Source organism: Castor canadensis, chromosome 4, assembly GCF_047511655.1.
Source record: "Castor canadensis chromosome 4, mCasCan1.hap1v2, whole genome shotgun sequence".
NCBI lineage: Eukaryota > Metazoa > Chordata > Mammalia > Rodentia > Castoridae > Castor > Castor canadensis.
In genome coordinates, this window is record NC_133389.1 from 110816216 (window position 1) to 110840119 (window position 23904).

Consider the following 23904-nt stretch of genomic DNA (forward strand, 5'->3'; position numbering starts at 1 on the left):
TTCTCATATGTGGATTATAGAACTCACACAAACACAGTAATATTTTGAAAATCATCTCAAGCTAAGTGGAGATCACATATGAGAGGTAGAGTGTAAAAGAAAGAAGTTAAGGTGAATATGGTAGATGTACTGTCTATACAAGAATGAATATAGAATTTTTAAACTGGTTGAAACCACCATAAGAAAAGGACTAAGGAAGATAGAAGAAAAATAGAAGAGATGAACCATATCTGGCTGTAATACATACATACATGGAAATGCCACAAGGAAACTCCCTGTGTAGTTATCTTTATCTCAAACAAGCTAAAATGTCATGTTTTTCTTTTTATCTTTTCTCTTTCATCTTCTACAAAATTGGATAACAGGATGACAGGACAGGTCCTTCCTAAAGGATAGGGAGGACAGCGAGTACCAGTGAGGGGGGAGGTGATTGGGAAAGGGGATAGGAGGGTGCATACAGTGCAAAAAATGAGTACACAACAATGTAAATGCAAAAATGATATCTGTTGAAACTATTCCAAGAATCCTGGGGGGGGGATAAAGGAGAATGGTAGAGGGGTGAGAATTCAAATATGATATATTTGATATATTATAAGAACCTGTATAATTGCCACAATGTACCTCCAGCACAATAAGAAATGAAAAAATATAACAAAACCAAAAAAAATGCTATCAGAAAATACTGCGTGAGGTTGTGTACTTAAATGGCTCTTGTTGGAGCACTGTAAAACTATAAAGTGGGAGTTTCCTTGTGGCACTTCCATGTACATCTGTATTGTAGTCAGATACGGTCCATCACCTCTATTTTTCTACATATCTTAAACAAACAAAAATGTCATTTTTTTTTCTTTTACAAAATCAAAGAAGAGGACGACAGAACAGTTCCTGCTTGATGGGGTTGGTACCAGTGGGAGGTGGGAGGTGACAGGGAAAGGGTATAGCAGGGTGAATATGGTGTAAATACTGTGTGCACATGTATGTAAATGCAAAAATGAGACCTATAGAAACTATTACAGAAATGGAAGGAAGAGGGATAAAAGGAGAATGGTGGAGGGGGTGAATTCAAGTACAATATATTAGATATATTGATAAGAACTTTTGTAAATACCACAATGTACCTCACCCCAGCAAACAATAAAAAAAACCCTAACACATTCATAAAATCTTTTGACATAATACATACAGTTTGAATTTTTCTCAAGTGTTTTCAGACTCAGTGGAGAGGGGCAAAGAGTAGAGGTAGAGATGACAGCACAGTTTCCTGCAGCCTTCTTTACCAGCCATGGCAGATGACTGTATATAGCATTCTAATACCCCTAAATGAAGACTAGGGGAAAATGAAACAGGTTTCTATGTTAGTTTAGTTTTAAAATGTTTATAACTATAAATTTGACTGGACACAAATCTTAACATTTTACAGGTTTCCAGTGTTATTCCACTCTTAGAAGAGAGCTACACTCGTTTTCTTTGTGTGTATATAATATTTAATACTATAATTATGTAGATATTAAAATATATAATTACATCTATAATATGAGTTTCTACTTTTATTAAGTTCTTAGAAGATAACTACCTAAGTATATTGTGGTGGTTCATGACTATAGTTCCTGAACTCAGGAAACTAGGACAGGAGGATCACAAGTTCAAGGCCAGCCTGCATGACTGAGCAAGATCTGGTCTCAGACAATTTTCAAAAAGGGGGATAAGAAAGAGAGGGCAAAGGAGAGAAAGAGAGAATTATCATACAGTTTGTAACTTGCATATATGTGTGTGTGTGTGTACATAAATATATGTGTAACTTGCATATATACAATATGTACACTTTGTTCTAGACAACTATATTTGCCCTATAGCTAATTTGAATAGGAAGCCTATCTTTGCTGATAAATCCTAAAGCAGTCCTTAAAATTCAATTAATGTTTCTCTAAAAAGACTAGTTATTCACAGTCTACCAACTCACTCCCAGGATAAAATAGTCAAATTTATCCACTCCTAAGACTTTCTCTACAACTAATGTTTTTCTGAACAAAGAAGACAAAGAACATTTCTTCACACCCCTAGTCCAGTTTTGGGCAATACTTATTCAAAAGCACCCTGCCTGACACTGTCTTCTTCAGTTCATTGGCAAATGGTTTGATAAAGTACTATTGTAATCTATGAAACCACTAGACAAAAGACAAAGGATGCCCTTCCACACAGCATCTTAAAAAATTTCTAATCAACATTTCATACCTGGCATGACTCGTATCTGACAGTCCCACTATGAAATGCCAGTATTTATTCATTCAGAGCCTTGCTGCTTTTAGGGGAAGATTCCAGCTTTGTCCTCATGCAGTGAAAAGTGTACTCTTCCATTTCAGACAGCATTTGACAAAGTTCCACATCAAAGATCAAGGTCTTAGTAGAGAGATTGAGGTCTGAAAAAGGAGGAAAACAGAATGGACATAAATGTACATAAAATGGATTGAATGTTGGCTAAAGGGCAGATGAGGGTATGGTCATAAATAAAAACTTTTTGTGGTGACAAAAGATAACTGGAGAGATATTATTGGATCTGTGTGAGGATCCACTTGCTTATTACCCATTAAGGTGGATTTAACAATAGAATAGAAAGGAAACTATGTGGATCTCTAAATACAGTTATAATGGAGAAATGGAGGATAACGTTAAGCTCTATTTTATGGAAGAAACAAATAGCACTGAGAAATGTGATATATATTTCATGAATTTATTCGTATTCATAGAGTTTCAGTTTGAAATATCAGTGTGTATTTTTTTTCTATCTTTTACTGATAAAAAGGGGCAAGCAGTCAAAACATAAAGGGCAAGGGAAGCATCAAAGTGGAGAACACATGAAATGAAAATGGAGAGAAGGATCTTCTTTTTAAGAGGACTAGAACCAGGAAATTAAAGACTTAGTACAAAGCCAGCGTATTGTGGACCTGTCTCTCCTCTGATTCATCACCCATGTTGGTACCAGATGAAACATGAGATTCCTAATTAAATTTTAATTTAGGTAAATAAATATTTAGTCTAAATATATCTCATTCAATATTTATGGGATATGGTTATAATAAAAAATTATATGTCACTTGTCTGGAATTCAGTTTTATTAGGTGTCCTGTTTTGTTGTCACTGCTATTATTGATAGTGGTGGTGTTTTTTCTAAGACTCACAACACTAACTCAGGGAAAACTACCAACCAACAATATGAACATCTGTATCCTTTCTAGGAAAAGATTGGGATACTTGGGGAAATTGTGTGGAAAGAAAATGACTGTGATGAATGTGAAATCAAACAGATCAATTATTATTTGTAAATCAGATTTTGAGGGGGAATGGTCTTTGATTTCTTCCTCTTGTTGCTATCAGAATCTACTTCCCACTCCTCTATGACCGTCATATTTTCCAAAGTGATGTCAATTAGACTATTAAACCATCATTTGCACTAGTTTCATTTTAGCATACTCATATTAAATGTCCAAATTTAATAGATACACTTTTTAGAAAAGATTTCTTAATTAGGTGAGCAGGGATTTTTGCCTTTTCTGATACATGTTTTCCATAGGGATTACTCTGCTTCCACAAACTGACAATAAACCAGTTAGGGAAATTTTTATTAAAATGAATCATCTTAAGTATAAGTTTCTAGTAAATGCATTACCAGGTACTTGTTCTTTTTATAAAAACCCAACTGCAACACAGTGTATCTAAACACTTCTTTAGAAGGCAAAAAGTTGCATGATAGATTCTAAGACCAAATTAAAATTTTCTGGACACTAGATATCTTCACAACCAGCATAATATTTGTCTTCCCTTTGTTTGATCCAAACTTATCTGTAAGCAATCTAAAAAGAAATTCTAAAATGGTAATACATGCATTCTTTGAAAATAAACAAACATTTTTTAGACATGACCAGTTGCTTAAACACACCATCGATCATTATAATGAAGATCCAAATCTTTGCTAACACACAATGCATAATCGTTTTCGCTTATGAATAGGCTCTCACAGGGCCCTTCCCCCTCCTCCTATTTATGGTTTTTCAACATCACCCCCTTACATTTTATGTATATAGACTAATTAAGAGAATAATATTACATTTGATTTCCCTATTTTTATCAAAAGTAATTATCTTTAACAAATTCTTTAAATTGTCCTGCTTTTGTATCAGTGATTAATGTATTGTGCCTGGTTCTTCTTGCCTGTTAATTGTTTTATACATGTGGATGCTAATATAAGCAATAAGGTTTTATTAATGTCCCAATCAAATATATTGAAGCATATATGTGTTAAACACACGAGTGCTAAATAGGTGATCTTTCTTAAAAGAACATTAGATTTTGAACATTGATCCATACTTATTAATTAATGTCTTTCAAAGCTTCACTGCAAGATAATTAAAATTGTTTACATTTCATCACATTAAACAGTACATCTATTATACATATAGATTTATTCACAAATATAAATTAAACTATATTTGAAAATAAAAACTTGAATATGAACAGATAAATACCTTAAGACAAGATTATGCTCTGTCAAGTTATAAAAAAAATAGTTTGCTGTAACCTAAAATAAAAAGACAAACTGCTTGTTAATTGTGGTACTCTGATTCTATCAAAAGAATAGTTTCCATTAGTGAAAAACATTCCAAATTAGACTTAATTCAAGCATAGACACTACTTGCCCCTGCAAAAATGGAGACAGAAGAAAATGTAGGGGTTAATGTAGATGTGATCATCTCAAACAATATTCAACTCTTTCTTCCCTCAACTTTGGAAAAGCTTTCAACTTGGAAACTTACTATAATATTTTGCCTTCTTATCTTTCAAATTGAGTTGCTGTTCATGAGTGAATTAAATCTGGCTTTGAAAATCCAGTTATTTAGTTAATTTTTTAATTATGAAATTTTAATATCAAAAATAGAATATAAAGCAGAGGTAGCCTGGCCATATCTATTTGCAATAACTGTAAGGTACACATGGTTCATAGCTATAATAAGCAATGAGCAAAAATCAATAAGAAAAAGACAAACCATGCATGTAGTTTTAAAGTACTTGGTTTCAATTCCTTCAATGCCAAATATATCCACCTGCATTAATTTTTCACATAGTTGTACAGAGGGGTTCATTGTGACATTTCCATATAAGTTTGAATTCTTTGTTGGTCCTCTCACTGAGAGATAAGGTACACGTGCTTGTCTGTGGGATCTGTGCACCCTTGTGACTTTTTCAAACAATAGAGCATCGCATTAATGCTGTGTGACATCCAATGCTGCATTATGGACAATTAGCTTTCTCCAGAACACTCATATGTGAACCCATAAAACTCTGTGTAAGTCATCCACATATCCTTAGGATACCCTGCCTCTGCAAAGAAGCTAGATTACATGGGGAAACCTAAATTGCTCTGATCAGCAACCCTAGGCTTTGAGTCTTTCATCCTGGTCCTAGACATGTTAGTAAATGAGTTGTATATGCATTAGTAGTAATCATGTCCATGAATACAAGCATATATTCATTTCTGCAGTAGAAATATTGTGTCCCCTGGGAAATCATGCAGAGAAATCCTAACCCCAAAAGTGGAGATGGGCCATTTGGAGAGTCATTAGTTCATGAGGATGGAGTTGTCATGAACAGGTTTGGTGCTCCTATAAAAATAGACCAGAGATCTAACTAGTCTTTTTCCAACTTGTGAAGATATCTAAGAGGTCAAAAGTCTACAGGTTACTCCACAGGCACCTGCACACCCATATTTATTGCAGTGCTGTTCAAAATATCCAAGTTATGGAAACAGTCAAGATGCCCGACTACTGACAAATGAATTAAGAAAATGTGATATTTATACACAATGGAATTTTACTTAGCCATGAAAAAGAATGAAATCTTGTCATTTGCAGGTAAATGGATGGAACTGAAGAACATCATTCCGAGTAAGGTTAGCCAGGCTCAGAATGCCAAAAATCGTATGTTCTCCCTCATATGTGGACTTTAGTCCTAAAACAAATGCAGTAATATTATTGGACATGGGTCGCATGCTAAGGGGAGAACACATACATGAAGAATAGGGAAAGGAAGGAAACCCAAAACTTGAAAGTGTTTGATGTGCCCACTGTAGAGGAGTTAATATAGTAACCTTAAAATGACAGAGGTCACTATGGGAAGCTGACAGGGAAGTAGTGAAGAGGTCTGGTAGAGATGAATTAATTCAGGTTATAATACACATGTGCATGGAAGCAATGCTAGGAATCTCTCTGTATAGCTATCCTTATGTCAAACTTATGAAAAACATTATGTCTTTCTTATTATTACTTATGTCTTCTCTTCAACAAAATTGGAGAAGAGGGCAGAACAGGTTCTGCCTGGAAGCGAGGGAAGTGGGAGTGAGGGAGGGGTGTGGGAGAGGGTGGGAGGCAGGGGGAGAAATGCCTCAAACAATGTATGCACATATCAATATATTTTTTAAAAAGTCTACAACCAGGAAGACAGCCCAGAACTCAACATGATAGCACCCTGATCTCAGATCTACAGCCTCCAGAATGTTGAGAAAGAAGTTTCTGTTTATAAACCACCTTATCTATGGCACTTTATTTTAGCATCCTGAAATCTCTAAGACCGTTTCCTACAGTGTTACAATAAAATATCACAAATTTACTGATCTGAAACAACATAAATTGATTACTTTGCAGTCTGGAGGTCGGAAGTCCACTGGGTAAAGTCAAAGTGTTCCCCCTTAGGGTACTCTGAGGAAAAACCTTTTCTCTTGCCTTTTCTGTCTTCTAGAGGCTGTTTGCATTCCTATGTTTATAATCACTTCCTCCCTCCTCAAGGCTAGGAATGGCTGAGTCTTTTTCTCATCACATCACTCTGGCATTCCCTCTCCTACCTACCTTTTTCTTTTATAAGGACTCTGTGTTGATATTGGGCCCAACCAATTAATCCAAAATAACCTCCCTACTTCAAACTCTTTTGCATATAAAATAACATAGAGGTTCTGGGTATTAGGATGTGGGTAATTTGGAGACCACTTTTCTGCTTACCCTAAAATGATACAGACAAGATAAGCTTCATAATTGACAAGGTCCTTACAAGATAAAATTCAGGACTTTATATTTTTAAATTGTTAAAAATGTTAAGGTCACCACAGTAGAACATTAAGCCAAGCTTGAGACCCTTCTGAGTGTGAATCCCTATGTAACTACAGAGGTTGCACAACCATAGAACTGGACCTGGATATAGCAGGCACTACACCACTCCCAGGCTTTTGGTGCCTTCCCCTGAGATCCCAGGCCTGGAGCAGACTATCTTCTGCAACTTTCCCTCTTTTTTTGACCCATAGAATGCACTCATATAAGACAGTGAGTATTTTAAAATACTATATTTTCATATAATTCACTACAATAGTGATAAATGGAAAACCACCTAATGGAAATTAGGTTATATGACAAAAAATTAATTTTCAGGAAGAACACCACAAATAAATAGATAATGAGTACACCAAAAAGCATATCATCTTTAAATTAGTCAGCAAAATAAAATTAAGTAACTATAAAATATTGTCTTTCGTATTACCAAGGCATTAAACACATTTCATTTTACTGGGGGAATGAAAAATCTTGGTGTGTTTATAAATGTGTACAAGCATATATTTTAGAAAAACATACTGTTAATACACAATAACATTTAAATGAACATACCTGTGGACTCAATACTTCTATTCTGTGTATATTCTGAGATATCTTTTGAAGGTTACTAGCATGATATGAAACTGAAAAAAGGTAGGCAGCTTAAAATATATAATAATGAGAAAATAGTTGCATAAATTAAAGTATGGCATTACTATGGGATATGATGCAACCAATAAAGAATGACCTCAGTAAAAGTTGATACCAGAAGTATGTTAATGATATTTGTTGAAAATCTACGTAAGTCTGGTTTTGTAAAAACATAAATGGTTTAGGTATGTATGGAAAAAGATCTAGAAGTTTATGCCACTAAAACAATAATGTCACTTAAGGAGTGAGATTGGGGAATAGGAAAGAAAATAGGTAAGGTAATCATAATATTGGTTCTGAGGAATCATTCTGGTTACCCATATCCCTAAAATAAATATATTATTAATTACTTTCAATTTATATGATAAAATCTGTAAAATTCTTTTCAAAGTGAAGTGTATTATATTACACCTAAATATCCAGCTAAACATATTTTCTAAAATTAAGATTCCAGTTGTCCAGCTTAAAATGTGTATATGATTACCATTATAATTTACAAACCCAATAGATTTTTCACCAATTCATAGTTATCATGAATGGTATGAATGAGTTCCCAGGAAAGTGCATATAGAATAATCTCCCAAACTTTTAGCATGCCATTCAAAATTATTGGACCAGTCCCTACTTACTTTCCAGTCTCATTTCCTGCCCCTTTCCTTGTTTACATATTATACTATCCTTACCTTACAGTTTATCCCCCAAAGATCAATGTACTGGAAGCTTGGTCCCCAGTGTGGTAATATTAAGTGGTAGAACCTTTAAGAGATGGAGCCTAGCGAAAAAAGTAATTAGATCATGGATGCTTCACATTCATGAATAGATAAATGCTGTCTTCCAGGACTGAATTAAATTTCCTGTGTCTGGATTATTTCCTATGAGAACAAGTTACTATAAAGCAAGGTCCACCTTGGCCCCTTCCACTTATGACCAGTGCCTTTTTTGTTTCAATCTGCTATGATGTAGTCGAGGCCCCTAGCCAGGTCACCAGTGCCATGTTTTTTAGACTACCAGAATCATGAGCTAAATAAATTTCTTTACTTTACAAATCACTCAATCTCAGGTACTTTGTTGTAGTACCGCAACAAAAAATAGACTGAGCTATCTAGATATTTTATACCTATTTAGCTCAAATTCTTTAAAATCCTTTCTTAACACTCCCACACACATGCACACATGAGTTTAACTTAGTTAAGTGTTATTATCTGTTATCAGTCTTTGCTTGTAGTTATCATCATATACTTTCTTACTTGCAGTATATAAACCTACCTTCCTGGTACATGGTGAGAATTTTGTATTTAATGAATGTACATAAATGAAAAAATTAACAACAGACATTTGTTTCTAGTTACCAGATGTTTTGCTTTGTTTAAACACAATTTAAAAAATTACAGAATGCCAAGCTAAATATTTTGTTGGCTTTGTCTTTAAAAAAAGAAAGCTTCTTGTTTTTACCCTACAGATGCTTAGAAGCTTTAGATGAAAATGTTAATTATTGTAAAACATATATTTTTACATAAGAAAAAGAACACAGTCATACATATGTGGATAGTGTATTAGTCATGGAGTGGGCCGGAAACAGATGGCACCTCACTGAGGAGGATCCAGGAGAGAGATTTTTGCCTCAGTGTGGGTGGGTATAGGGCAACCGCAATGCAGTCCCTTCACTACTTAACAGCAGGCAGCCCTCAGTCTCCTCCCTCCACCCAATCTACTGCTGGTTTTCCCAATGGAAGACAAAAAGCTAAGAGTTCTGATGTACCCAAGTAGCTCCTGTTATATATGGAAAAGAGAAGAAAAGAATTGAGAGTGAGTCTCCAGGGACAAAGCAAGAATATGTAGCCCAAAGAAGAAATAGATGTGATTCTGTGCATGGACCAGGGTTTTGTTTATTTGTTTGAATCCACTCCAGGATAATACCAGTACTATCAACAAAAATTAGAACACTTTGGGGCCTGGGCTTATTGGGGCACTCTTTTTATCCCAGCTATTTGAGAGACATAAGAAAGAAGAGCATGGTCCTAGGCTGGCCTCAGGCAAAAGTGTGAGACTGTATCTGAAAAATCAAGTGAAGAAAAAAAGGGCTGGAGGCATGGCTCAAGCAGTAGAGCACTTTCTGTTCAAAAAATTTGAGCACTTTGGTAAAAGAGATTGATGCATTTTTTTTTTATTTTCAATTTATTCAATAGCAGCAATGAAAAGTACTGACTAGAGTCACTTTTGAGGACAGCAATTTTCCTTTCTTTGGCAGACAACAAAATGGAAGTAGGTATGGGATAACCCTAAGAGTAAATTTTCATAGAATGGAACTGAGTCAAGCCTATTGTTACATTGTATAAATAGCACAGCTTGTTCCCTGTGAAGAGAAGCTGTGCTTTTCATCAGTTTGAGGTCTGCTCCATTAATTATTCTTATATAGAAATATAATATTTAGGACAAAAAGAGTGGCTCAAATGGTGGAGCACCTACCTAGCAAGTATGAGGCCCTGGGTTCAAATCTCAGTATCACCACACCCAAAAAGAAAATAGAATATTTATATATGTTTAGTATAAAACTGGCTCTCAGATTATAAAATGACAAACACCAATATGCACTTGATTATTTAGGGATTACAAATATTCTATTAATTCAACCTATCAACCTTGTTCTCTTAAGTTACTTAGAATTAACCAAACCCATCCTTATTTGGGAGGAAATCCAGTGCTCTCTCCCAAGATGTCTGCATATACCTAGGTAATAGTAATGCAGTCATTTCTGCCATGTTCTCTTTTCCTTAATCCTGTCTCTTTCTTATAACTATCATGCTTTTCCTCATATTTGGCTTTCCCAAGTTCAAATTTCTTTATTTCTGACACGTAAAGTTTCATCAGCTCTGTTACAGACTTTCTCCTCTCCAAGCTTTCTACCACCAAACAAACAAGTAAACACAATTTCTTTCCCATAGAAAATTCTATAGTTTCCTGTTGCCAGTCTACACTTCAGTATATAATTACATATGCACATTTTCAGTGCTTCCAGCTTAGAAGACAATTTTGCATAGAGGCTAAAAACCTGTCAATCTCATATTTTCTGTACCAATATGTCTAATCCATGAACTTATACCTCCACTTAATACTCTATTTTTGGCAGTGGTGTTTTGTAGTATTTGATGTGGAGGTTAATACATCTTTATTCCTAGCAATTTGGTGGCTTCGATGCTATTATAAATGATAGCATGATGTGATAAATCACAGCATCATTTAAATAGCAAATATGAAATGAAGCTTTCAAATTTAATTTGTCTAATTTCTAACAGTATTATATGTATGCTGTAACTAGTTTTGAAGATTGACCTTATATCTAGTGAATTTCTTAATTTTTTATTAATTAAAATCACTTATTTGTAGATTCTTCTGGATTTTATAAGTATATAGTTATACTATTTATTAAAATGACCTTTTAACACCTGATAAAACAACTTGTCACACTGCTTTAGGCCTGAGCCCAGAAGCCTTACCACAATGTAGCTAAGTAGCCTGTTTAACTTCAATCTCCGTAACTGTGAAAAAGAGTCCACAGAAAAACAGATTTCCTGAGTTTTCATGAAGCCTAAAGTGAGGTAGTCATCAAAACACAGTCATCATGGTACTTGGTCCCAAGTCAATAATACTTATTAATATCAAAATTATGCTCCTAGTTTGATTCTGTACCTTACTTTTCATTTGAAAGAAACACTTTAATTTTATAATAGTGAATAGTGACAAGTTTATTTAGAAGTACATAAGTGCACTTTAAAAATTGATTTTTCTTTTATGATATAAAAAATCAATATAAATGGAGCAAGATAACTTCACTCAACAAAGCAACCAATGTATTAACTAGGATAATTCTAGTAACAGAAGTATAAGCTACATGGAAAAAGATCTAGGTGGGCTACCTATGATATTTCTCAATAAGAAGACAACCTTGCCTAGATAATCAATCCTTTACCATGGATACAATATGAGGTCTCGCTTTCTTTTTAACTTGAAAAATTATTCCAAGTTTTATCTAGAACATTAAGCAGATCAATATGTCTGAAAATTCTTAACCATCCTGTCTCCCTTCTGAAAACAATTTGGTGACTATTAGGTAGTATTGGTATTCCTGTGATAAGAATGTACATAGCTAATAACATCACCATTCTTTTTCAGATGAACATAGACATCCCAAGTGTGTTGCAATACTTTTGTTGTTTGTTAGTGCAGTGATGAAGGAAAACAAGTTATGCCAGCTTCCCAACACAATTTCTCTACCCCTCTCCCTCTTTACAAGTGTTTTCTTTTCCCTCTCTCACCCTCTGAACAAAGAATTTTAAGAGGCTGAGAGCATATGAGAAGTCCTCATATGACTAAACATTTCTAGAATGGAAAAATGTACTATATTCAAATTCCAGGCATCTTTTATTTTGACATTGAAAGGCATTTGTGGTTTCTAAAGCAAAAATGAAAAATGATAGGACCACCTTTTTTGCTGTTTTTGCCTACTAGACAGAAGGTTCACTCTTGCGGGCACACATATGTTTTCCTTCCTTCCAAAGATGCCACTTTATTTCTGAATAAACAATAAGTGAAGGTTTCCTGAGTGGAGGAAGACATGGCCTCAGAGGATTCTAGTGATTACCAGGTTGTTTATCTTCTAACTGGAAATGTATTTATTGTTTTCTGAGCCTCCACTTAATGTGTGGTCTAAGTCTGAGAGAGATAGAGACAGACAGAGAGAACTAGTTAAGGAAGAAGATAGGAAGCAACAGGAGGGCAAGTGTGAAAATGTCAGCTCATCAGTTCTAAACAGCCATCAAATCTTTTCTGCCACATAGAATTTACAAAGGAAAGAAGTAAAAATCTCCAATGTGATGTGTGTTTATTCAGACAGTGTCACAAAGACAGTCTACCTATATATGAATAAATGGAATTAAAAAAGAAAGCTTAACCTTGATTAATTTTCTCTGTCAGTCTTCATTGTCCTCTTTTTAATGCAATATCTCACTGTGTAGTCCAGGCTGGCCTCAAATTTACAGTCCTCCTCCTCCAGCCTCCCTAGTACTTGGATAACAGGTGTAAGCTATCACACTGGCTAGTTAGTCTTCATCTTCTTTATCATCTCTGAATCTTGGACTAGTTTAGCTAAACTTCCTTGCAAACTTCCTTCTCTTACTTTTTCTGAAATAAAGTTATGTTAGAATGGCTACTTTTTTTTATCCTGCCTGTAGGAAATGTAAGCATCTCCTGAAGTCCTACTCAGAGGCTCTGCTCTTTCTGCATGCTTCTGTTCAGGAAATACTATTACTCCTACTGCCTCAATTATTGCACTGGTTGTAAATGACTCCCAGATCTAGCTCTTAATTCCTAATCCCCTTCCCTAGTTGTAAAAACAAACGTGATTTGTACGTTTTAGACAACTAGGCCATATTTTCAGTGTCTTCACTTAAAATGTCAGATTCTTATTTTTTCTCCATTTTTATTGCCAAATTTATAACTCATTTCAGAATCTCAACGGCTATTGGTTTTTGTTTTGTTTGGGAGGTGTGTGTTGGGTGGATTTTGTATCAAACACTCTCCTTCCTAGTCTTATTGCCACTATGATGGTTCAGATCTTTTCTTTTCCTTGCCTAAACTACCAGGACTATAGCTCACACTATGGTCTGCCCCACTAATCTGTATCCACCCTACATGCTATTGTAGATTAGTTGACCTGAAACACTACTGGGGTCCTCCCTGTCTGCAGGAATCTTACTCTCTACTTTAAGGTCCATTTGTAAATGCCACTTTCTCCATGGCATTTTTCTTGATATGTATGCTATTATATATTCCACTTTTTCTATAACATTTTATCTATTTATGCTTTACATCAGTTGCCTTACCTTACAGTGATATGATAAACAACATAGAGAAAGAGAAATTTAATACATTTTTAAAAATATTATGACAAAAGCGAATCTGGGTCCTACAGAATTGTATTTTGTATTCTGTGTTTATGTAAATGGTCACAAAAAAATAAATAAATTTTCAGACAGAACATTTATTTTCTACTTCTCTTTTTCATCATTCTTTGGATTTTGATTCATTCATTTAAATATTAGGCATCAAAATTAAACCTCCTTATCTGGTCAAAAACTATGCCATTAAGTTCTGGAAGTAGTTCAGTCATAGCTGGTTGCCCAGTATGCAGGAGACCCTGTGTTTGATTCTCAGCACAGCAAACAAACAAGTAAAAAACATCAACAAAAAAGTGTCATTTGTGAGTGTTTCACCATTCTGGAAAGTAGTAATTTTGTGCAAAAACACTGTAAATAAAAAGAGTGAGAAAAGACATGGGATGCATTATGTATGGACTCTTGAATTTTCTGAACTATAAATTGGATTTCAAAGAAAAGTAGTTCACAAATATAACAGTGGTTCTTAGAGGCCACACAAAAGGCCAATATGGTGAATACTCACCTCCACTCTTCCTCTTCTTGGATTACTGTCACCGAAGTCCTTTTAAATGTTTGCAAAAGCTACAGATCTCAGAAAAATAATGTGCTGGTAAAATCAAGTGTGTAGCTAGCTCATTTAAATAGATTGTGAATATCAATATTTTCTAACAGTGTCTCTCATCTTGCCCTGTGGATGTAGCATCACCTAAAAGTTCGTAACCAAAGATAAAGATAACACTTTTTAGCATTTTCATGATATAAAATTATTCTTATATGGGAATCGGAAAGACGGTTTATTTTTAAAAAGAGCTTCAACTGCAAGTTGGCACATTTCTAGCTCAAGTCACCATGGGCACCATATTGAAAAGCTTATTTAATCCTACTCCTTCCCCTCTCTATTCCTTCCAAAGAAGTATGACTACTTAAGTTAAATATTCAACTTAAGTCCCTGGAGTGAGAATATTTAGGTCTGGTTGGAAGAAAGGCATGGTTGAGTAAATGGGAAAGATTATACATAACTAAATTGTTTTATGTATAATATCAAAAACAGAATCAAGAAAGGTCAAATCCAGCGAAAGCATGCTTCATAATAATAGTGTCTCTCCCCTCACTTTATTGAGAAGAATCCTCCTCAGTTTATCAAATGATTGGAGACCAACATTTTATAGCAAAGTGGAGCTTTAAACTGGGGGTTTAGCTGCTTTAAATTTTTAGAACACATAAAAGCATGAAGTAATCTAGAATGTACTATAACATCTTTCAAATTCTTTCCTGTAATTTATTCATTTTAATAATATCTCCTTAGGTTTTAAAAAATTCCAAATAGTTCTTGTAAAAAAATTGAATATTTGAAATGCCTCACAGACTAATAATTTTAAATATTTATAATGTATGGAATGATGAGATTTTTGGTAAATGATGCATAAGATACCATCAAACTTACGTCCTAGGCCAATTAACATAAAGCAGTAAAGTTGAGATGAACTCACTCTCGGTAGATTCTTGATTTAAAATAAGAAGCAAGAATTTTTTTCTTTTTCTTTTCTCTCTCTTCCAAAACCCACTCTGAAAGCCACTCTGCTTTGTTAACTTTCATAGCATGTATTTTCACTACAGCCTTCAACACCTGAAAAATTAGTGGAAGAATTTGACTGATTATAGAGGCTGTTTTCCTTGTTCCACAGCTTGTTCTAAAAGGGATACTCAGCAGAACTTGCATTTTTTTCTTTCATTTTGTGCTGTCTGCATGAGTAATTACCTCCCTGATTTCTGAGATGCAATTGAGTAGCTTCCACATTAGAAAAATCCAAAGATTGATAGAGCTATCGCTCCTAAAGGATTAGTCTGCTGCTGTAATTCCACGGAGTAGGCCGTTCAAATAGCAACATGCTACAATGTTTAATTTTTCTTGTGTTTTAAAAGCCTGATATTGTTACCAATTTCAGAGAAACTGGAAAGGTCCCATGAGTATTTTACACAGGTGAATCTTTAACATTCCCCAAAGGAATTGCTTCTTACCCTCACAGAATGTGTTATCCCGGAAGGTAACTTCAAGATACTAAGTGCAGAATATATTTACTTGAACAACAGAGTTTACAACAATTAATTTACTCATCTGATAATTATGATTTTTTAAATATCTGTAGTGATAACTTCAGAACAAGCTAAAATCAACTATGCAAATCCTTCAGCAATAGTTGAATTAAGAAGAAGCATCATAGCCTGGTTCAATAATGAAGAATTACTTTCTTTATAACAGATGTCATCATGGGATGTGGTAGCTTGTCTTAGTCTGCTCAGACTGCCATAACAAAATAACTATAGACTGTGGTTTAAACAACAGAAATTTATTTTCTCACAGTTCTGGAGTCTGGAGGTACAAGATCAGGATGCATCATGGTCAGGTTCTTCCGAGGGCAATTTTCCTGGGGGCAGATAGTTGTCTTTTCATGTAGCCACACATGGTAGACAGAGAGAGATCTCTTGTGTCCCTGTTTTCTAAAGATATCACCCCTAGAAGGACATCAGTTCTATTAGGTCACAACTCTTCCCTTATGACCTCATTTAACTTTAATCATCTTCTTAAAGTCCCTATCTCCAAATCAGTCATATCAGACTTTAGGGCTTCATGAATTTTGAAGGGACACAATAATCCACATCACAACATGAAGAAAAATAAAGATTCAATGGGTTTTTACACACTTGCTCAAAAATTGCACAATTCCAAATTCATGTTATGTGAGGAATCTGAACCTAGACTTCTGGTCTACCTCTCTCTTTGCTAGATTTTTTTAAGTTATTTTTTTAACCAATCAGTCTAGTGGTCCCTTGTGTTGGGCAGGTATCTGACATGTATACTTTAGAGACTGCAAAATCTCTTAGAAATAAAGCTATTTGTAGTTAGACAAAGAAAACTAAATCAAGTTTTGTTTATTCCCAGTACTTTTCAAGTTAGCTTTATTCATTGTATTTACAAGATTATTTAATTTGTTGCAGATGTTCAAGGGAAGGTTTTGTAAGCACTCACTGTTAGTGCTTTTTCATAAAATCCATTCTCCAGATGTCTTAATAATGACAAAAGACCTCCTAACAGAATATTAAACCAGGAAATTCATCTAAACATCACAACTGTAATCATTAGTAGTATAAACTGTAGTTGTTATCTGATTAATTTTGGCTCAGTAGAATGTTGCTGAAATGATTATTTTGACTCAATTTTCTTTCTCTTCATATAAGAGTAAAAACCAAAGCAAAGCAGATACAGGAAGGTATGGTGTCCTCTTAAACTAAATTTTTAAGGAAAGCAGTGAATCAGTCTAACTTTCAGATAATCTTACAAAGATTTGTGGGGTTTTTTCCTCCTAGCAATATTGAAAGCAGACTCACACTTTTTAAACAGAATGACAGCGCACTCCTTTACTTGAGTACTTATTTTCCCCTGTTAGTATAGTAGGGAGCATTTATTTAAAAAGAAGTTTTCTATTATAGTATTCATTCTTGGTGTTTAAAATTAGTTCTGCTCCATAGTTTAACTGAGAAGCAAGATTTTTGTAAATTAGCTGTACATTTAATTAATTGAAATTCAGCCTCCCAAGACAAACCACAGCTGCTGTACATATTTATCAGGGTCTTCTAACCAGCTGTGCTAATCTGGGCAGTAACACTACCCTGTAGCTAAACATCTGGACAGAGCCAGAAAGCAGAATCATAAATAGTCTAAGAATTCTATCACAGATGCCTACAGGTGACATCACAAAACAGAAACATGGAAAAAATTCTGCCTAATGCAGTATTACAACTTGAAAGATTCATCATGCAAATTTCACAAAACAATTCTTAACAAATTTGACTTATAAAGCAACATATTTTCCATTTTTATGTCTAGCTGTTAGATTGCATATTACTAAATCTTAGAATTCAAATAGAGATAAAGTAGCATAGTTATAAAAGTTGCATTACATTTTGGAGATGTGAAAGCAATGGCTTTCTTACCATTTGGTAGTTATATCAAGAATAAATTTGAATTCTGTAGAGAGTATCATATTTAAAAAGTGTCTTTCTGGGTTGGTGGTGTGGCTCAAGTAGTAGAAAGCCTGTTTAGCAAATGCAAAACCCTGAGCTCAACCTCCAGTACCACCAGAAAAATTTTCCTTTGCCCTAACCTGGCCCATATTATTAAGATACCATTGAATTCACCATAACATTCATGAGAACCAATCACTTACTTTTAAAAGTTCTCTCAGAGAGGCATATTTTTCTGCCTGTACAGAATTTGGCACAGTAGTTGACAGCATTTATTTTCACTTTAACACAAGTAGAAATTGAAAGGACTTCTGTACCATTTCCTTTGAGTTTCATGATTTCAATCAAGTAACTCTAAAACCCATATTCTTAGCATGGGTTTAAGAATATTTTTGATGATACAAAAAAAGAATAAGGAGCAGCTCATGCTTAGTGGAATAGGTAGTATTTAGATATTTCATATGATTCAGGTTATATAATAGATAAATTTCTCCCAGAAAGGGATCAATTAAAAAAAACTTCCTACTTCACATTAGAAGTTGAGAACAACTTCTAAATAAGTGGAGCCTAAAACAAACATAACCAGTGTGTATAGGATAGGATAGGATAGGATATTTAAAAACTTCACTTTGATGCTTCAGGAAGACCAGATATTCAGAAAGTTGTTCTTACTCCTGTGGAAATTCACAACACATTAATCAAAGTCTCTAGGTAATCTGAGACAAATGTCATAGAACTTTATTTTTTTAAATTTGTCATTTGGAGATTAGGCATAAAACATTTCTGAAAAGGAATTCAGAGTTCCTTTTCTATCTTCTTAATATTATTTCAAATATTTAGACAAAGTGAGCATTTAAAGCTTTCTTATAGATGCAAACTTAGATGTGTACACTCATGAGAGAGAATGTAATTGTAGATGATTAAACTAGTTTTTTGTGTTTTATACCTTACCTTTCAAAAAATTTTATTTCCTTTTATATTTGCATGAAAAAATCTGTTTTCATATAAATAACATTTTAGGAATTTTTAAAAAATTGTCTTTTCCATTGCAAAATAATGTAGTCAAGTGTATGTTATAAAGAATTCACAAATTAATGACTATAGCTGACGTCTAAATAACAGGAATTTGAAACTTGTCAATGAGAAAGGAAAAGTACCCTTAACACCGGTAGTTTTCTAAGGAGCATTTTTACATCAATTATAAAAAGTGTGTAAGTTTTCTTAAAGATGTGTTTCAAAAGGTTATCAAGTGAGGAGAAGGATTGTCTTATCCTAATATTCAGTTTTTTGATTGAAGGACAACCCAAGATTTAAGGAGTAGAAGAATTCTAGAGAAAATCTGTCAGAGGACAAAGGTTATAGCTAGACAAGAAGTGAGAAATCAAAACTACATTAGGATCACTGTTATAGAAAAACATTGAAATGAATAAGATGAGCATAAAGTAAGGTATTGCTAAGGGAATTCACATTTATTTGCATCATTCACAAACACACTTTTTATATGTTTTTACATAACTATATACCTAGAAAGATAGGCAGATTAACAGTTACGTATAGATATCAAACTATAGCTACACATCTATGTAGACACTTTTCCAGAAGCTAAAATCTAATTTCTGGCTGGAATTAAGACAGAATATTCCCCTAGATAAAAAGAAATCCTCTTATACAAGCATAAAAATCTATTATAATTGTACATTTATTTCAGAATACTTTATTGTGAGTATTTTATGTGTATTTTACTCCTTAAATATAAACCTTGTTTAGACAATAATATACAAGGAAAATTTTCTTGCCAATATAGTATGCATATCAAATTTGACTGAAGTTACCATCTTCAAAATTATTTAGTACAGGTAGCAATACATAGAGGAGTATCTTCAAAAACATAATTAATTTTAAAAAATATTAATTGAAAAGGATCTCAAATTATGGAATAATGGCTATGTATAGTACAGTTAAAGCATTATATATAAATATAAAAACACATACACAAAATGCATTCACATATATTTGTTATATATATATGTTTATATATTATATAGACTTGTTTACTATATATCCCTAAGTAATACACTTTAAAATGATATTTTTACATGCAAAATACATGTATAGATATTGACATGTTATGGGAGAAATTGAACAAAGTAGAGCTAAGATTTGAATTTAAGGGTAACAGTGAAGTGATTATCAAACCTGTAGAGAGAACTCAAAGCGGCCGCTCCCTACCCAGTGAGTTCTCTGACTGCTATGCTATATCAATATCATATACATATATCAGATGTGTTCCACCATAAGCCACTGAACTTTGTTGTTCTGTGTCTTTGGAATATTCTTCTACCACATAGACACACATCTTTCTCATTCACCTCCTTCAGATTTTGCTCAGATTTCAACTTGCCAATAAGAAATTCCTTGAGTCCCTATTTAAAATTACTCTTCAATACCTCCAGCAGCTTCACTTGCTGTAGGTTTTTGTTGTGTTGTGGTTGTGACTGCAGTGTTTGTTTTAAATCTAAATCACTTAAAACTTTCTAACATAGAACTATGCAGCTAACTTATTATGCTTGTTATTTTATTTCTGACTTATCAAAAAGTAAGCCTCCTGAATACATTTCAGAGTCTTTACCCCTTTCAAATATTCTGAAAGATACCTTTTGAATATGTACTTTTGGTCAACTGAAAGGCATCACTCTATCCACACTACATTACCATCTTTCCTTCTTTCTGTGAGGCCATAGGGTAAAAGTGTTATAATTAAGTAGAAGACAGCACCCTCCACATGAATTCTAACTTCTGAACCACTGTTACCTGCATAAAACACATATTCTATGACAGTTCTAATACAATCAAGCAACCTTCTCTGGCAATTCCGATTCTATTTTGTTGTCATAATATCTCATGCCCCTCTTTTCTATAGGCCATATACACAGGATGGAAATTCCCCCCATGAAAATGGACACCTTCATGGTCTGAGATTGTGAGGGATTTAAGATGTGGAGATGGCATATCTCACTTTATAAAATGTGAATACACTGTATTCATTTGATAAAAAGTAATACTTCCCATATCTAGAACACTTTGTTTCATTGGATATTCACAAAATGGAGTTAGGGCAGATATCATCAGTCTTCATTTTTCAGATGAAGAAAGAGGGTCTGAATAAATTTAGTAAATTTCTTGAGGTTAAATCTGTAGTAAGTGAAAGGCTGGAACTACATGTTTTCTGGCTTCTGATCCGATGCGATTTTTCTTATACTATGGTTCTACCCTTACATCAAAGCCTAGGTCACAGCAACTCTGATTTACTCAGAACTCTGATACCAGTTTAAGAAGGGCCATCTGAATCACTACTATTCTAGTCATTTCCAGTTTGTTCTACTCTTTCGTCCCTCAGCTTTAAATTTCATCATTCTCTCTAATAACTAGTCAATATTTATTAAGAACCTACTTTTGATCATCACTATGCTAGTTGTTTTACATGTACTACTTCATTTAGCACTATAATGTAAGAACAGAAGAAGAAAAAAAGAAGAAGAAGAGGAAGAAGGAGAAAGGAAAGAAGAAGAGGAACAGGAACAGGAACAGGATCAAAAACAAGAACAAGAGAGAGCAAGAGAGATTGATTCAGTTTAGTCTTCTTCCTGACATGTAGTAAGTCAATGGACTGGGTAGGTTTCAGACATTCACATTTCTGTGCTTTCTAAATGCCCCCAAAATGTAAACATATTTGGTATCTATTAGGACTGGCTGAAATGATTCCCTACATTTGCACTCAGGACAGGATTTCTTAATCACAACAGAAAAACTATGCCATTCATGTCCCTTGTTCCATAGAATCTCCTAAAATCCCATGGGAATGTTCTGTTCATTAAGCAGTAAGCCTGAAGTTATTGGCAAAATTTCACTAAATCCTTCTGCATCACTTACTTCTGGCATGGATCTCTGTGTGGTAGAGATCTCCATCCTGGTAAAATGCCCTACACTAGCAAAAGTACAGACCAAATTTCCTGGGTCTTAACTTGGTGCCTCCCCTCATCTGCGAACCTATAACCCTACTCTCAATTTCCTGGTTTAACCCCCTGCTATACCTGGGTAATAGGGGATTAAGGTGGGGATTGAACAGAGGCATGCTGATCCCCAAAGAAGCTCAATCTACTACCTTCATAAAAAAATCTTCCTGTCATTCTTCATTTTCTCAAAGAATTTTCTCTTCAACACCCTCTAATGAGATGGTGAAATGCTTCATAAAAAATTGAAAACTAATTGTTAGTTACAATTGTAAATTGTAAATTGTTAATTTATAGTTCACTGGAAAACCCAGTTTAGTTACCTCAGAAAAGCCAAAAGCCATCACCAGCTTCATCTTAACTGCTTAGAAATGGTGGTGTAAGGTGTCTATCCAGGAATCACTCCAGTCCTCTCCTCCAGAGTACAGTATGTGGGAAGGGCAGTGTGTATCAGAATACTTATGCCTAGAAAAGGAAACTGTATCTAAAAAAGAGAACTAATTAAATGAAACAGAGCAAAAAAGGCAACAAGGCCAAATATACTATAATGAGGGACAGTGATTGTTATTTTTTAACATACAAGTTTAAGGATTTTTAATGCCTTGATTTAAGAATTAAAGAGTAAGTCTAAAATGCACTTTTCAACTGTTTAACATCTTTAAAAATCAGGATTACAGTGATACACAAGTGAATCATGCAAGCAATAAAATAATGTATGTTGCTAAGCCCTTATCATTAAGAAAAACAGTATTTATCTGACTTGCCAAATGATTTTGAGGTTGCACTTGGTACAGAAAGAAAATTTTTTTAAAAATTGACCCAGAAAATACAAACAATAAAAGGTTGAGAATAAAAAATTTTTATGCAAAAATTGTAGTGAGTGTATTGAAGGCATTAGAGTCAGAAGCAAAGTCTGGTGAAGTGATTAATGATTTAAAAATTCTGGTTCAAGTGGGAGTATTAATTCCACATATGGAAGCACCAAAAGTGTGTTTATGATTATTGCTTACATGTGTGAGAAATCAATTAATGTTTGAAAGTTATGCTTCATATTTATTTCATATCACAGTATGTAAATATCCCACCATAACTGTCCCTAAAATTCTTAAGAAGTTACATATAAATTAGCTCAGACCTCACTGAAAAAATCTCAATATAAGCCAAATTTTTTCCTATGATGGTAAAATATCATTAGTATCAATATTGCTAGCATTTGTGCTATAATTATCATAGATTTGATCCAGGTATCAGTGATAGGGGATTTTGTTATAGAGATAACCACCTCTAGAAGTCAGCAGAGCAGTTTTAGGAGACTTTAAGTTAGTCTGGGGACTTGGTATATTTGTCAGTTGACTCAGACTCAGGAATTTGCACAATGAAAGAATATCTATGTGTTTACTAACAAATTGGATTCTTAATATAACTATCTACTTACTCCTAAGGAACCAAAAGTAGAATTGAATGATAAAGGGAATATGGAGAGGATATAGTTGGTTAAATGGTGGTCACCAAAAAGATATGTACCATGCCCTAACCTCCAGTACCTACGAATAGGGCCTTATCTGTAAATGATGGTTTTTGCAGATATAATTAAGAATCTCCAGATGAGATCATGTCAGACTTAGAATGGGTCTTCAATCCATTAACTGGTTTTCTTAGAAAGAAGAAGGAATTTGAAAGACACAAAGTCCATGCGAAGACAGAGGTAGGCAGATATTAGAATTACGCAGCTGCAAGTTGATGAGTGCTGGCTACCACCAGGAGCAAGGTGAGAGGTATGGGGCCGATTCAGAGTCTTCAGAAAAGTTCACCCCTATCTTACACTTTGATTTTGAAATTCTGTTCTCTAAATCTTTGAAAAATAAATTTCTGTTATTTTAAGACAAAAGAGTGTGGTAAAAGGTTATAGCAGCTGCAGGAAACTAACACAGATATTCATAGTAAAAAAGCAGAGGTGAGCAAAATATTGTCCAAATGAGAGAAGCCAAAAGACTATTATCTTCCACCCACTAGAGAAATTTGATAAGGAGTGCTAAAGGTAAGTAGGTGGCTTTAGCACTGGCAGCATTTTCTATAATAAGATTTTTCACATGCTATCAGATGACCTGCTCTTTAGTGTCCATTTCTCACACAAGAAGAAGCAGAGCAGAAAGGTGAAGC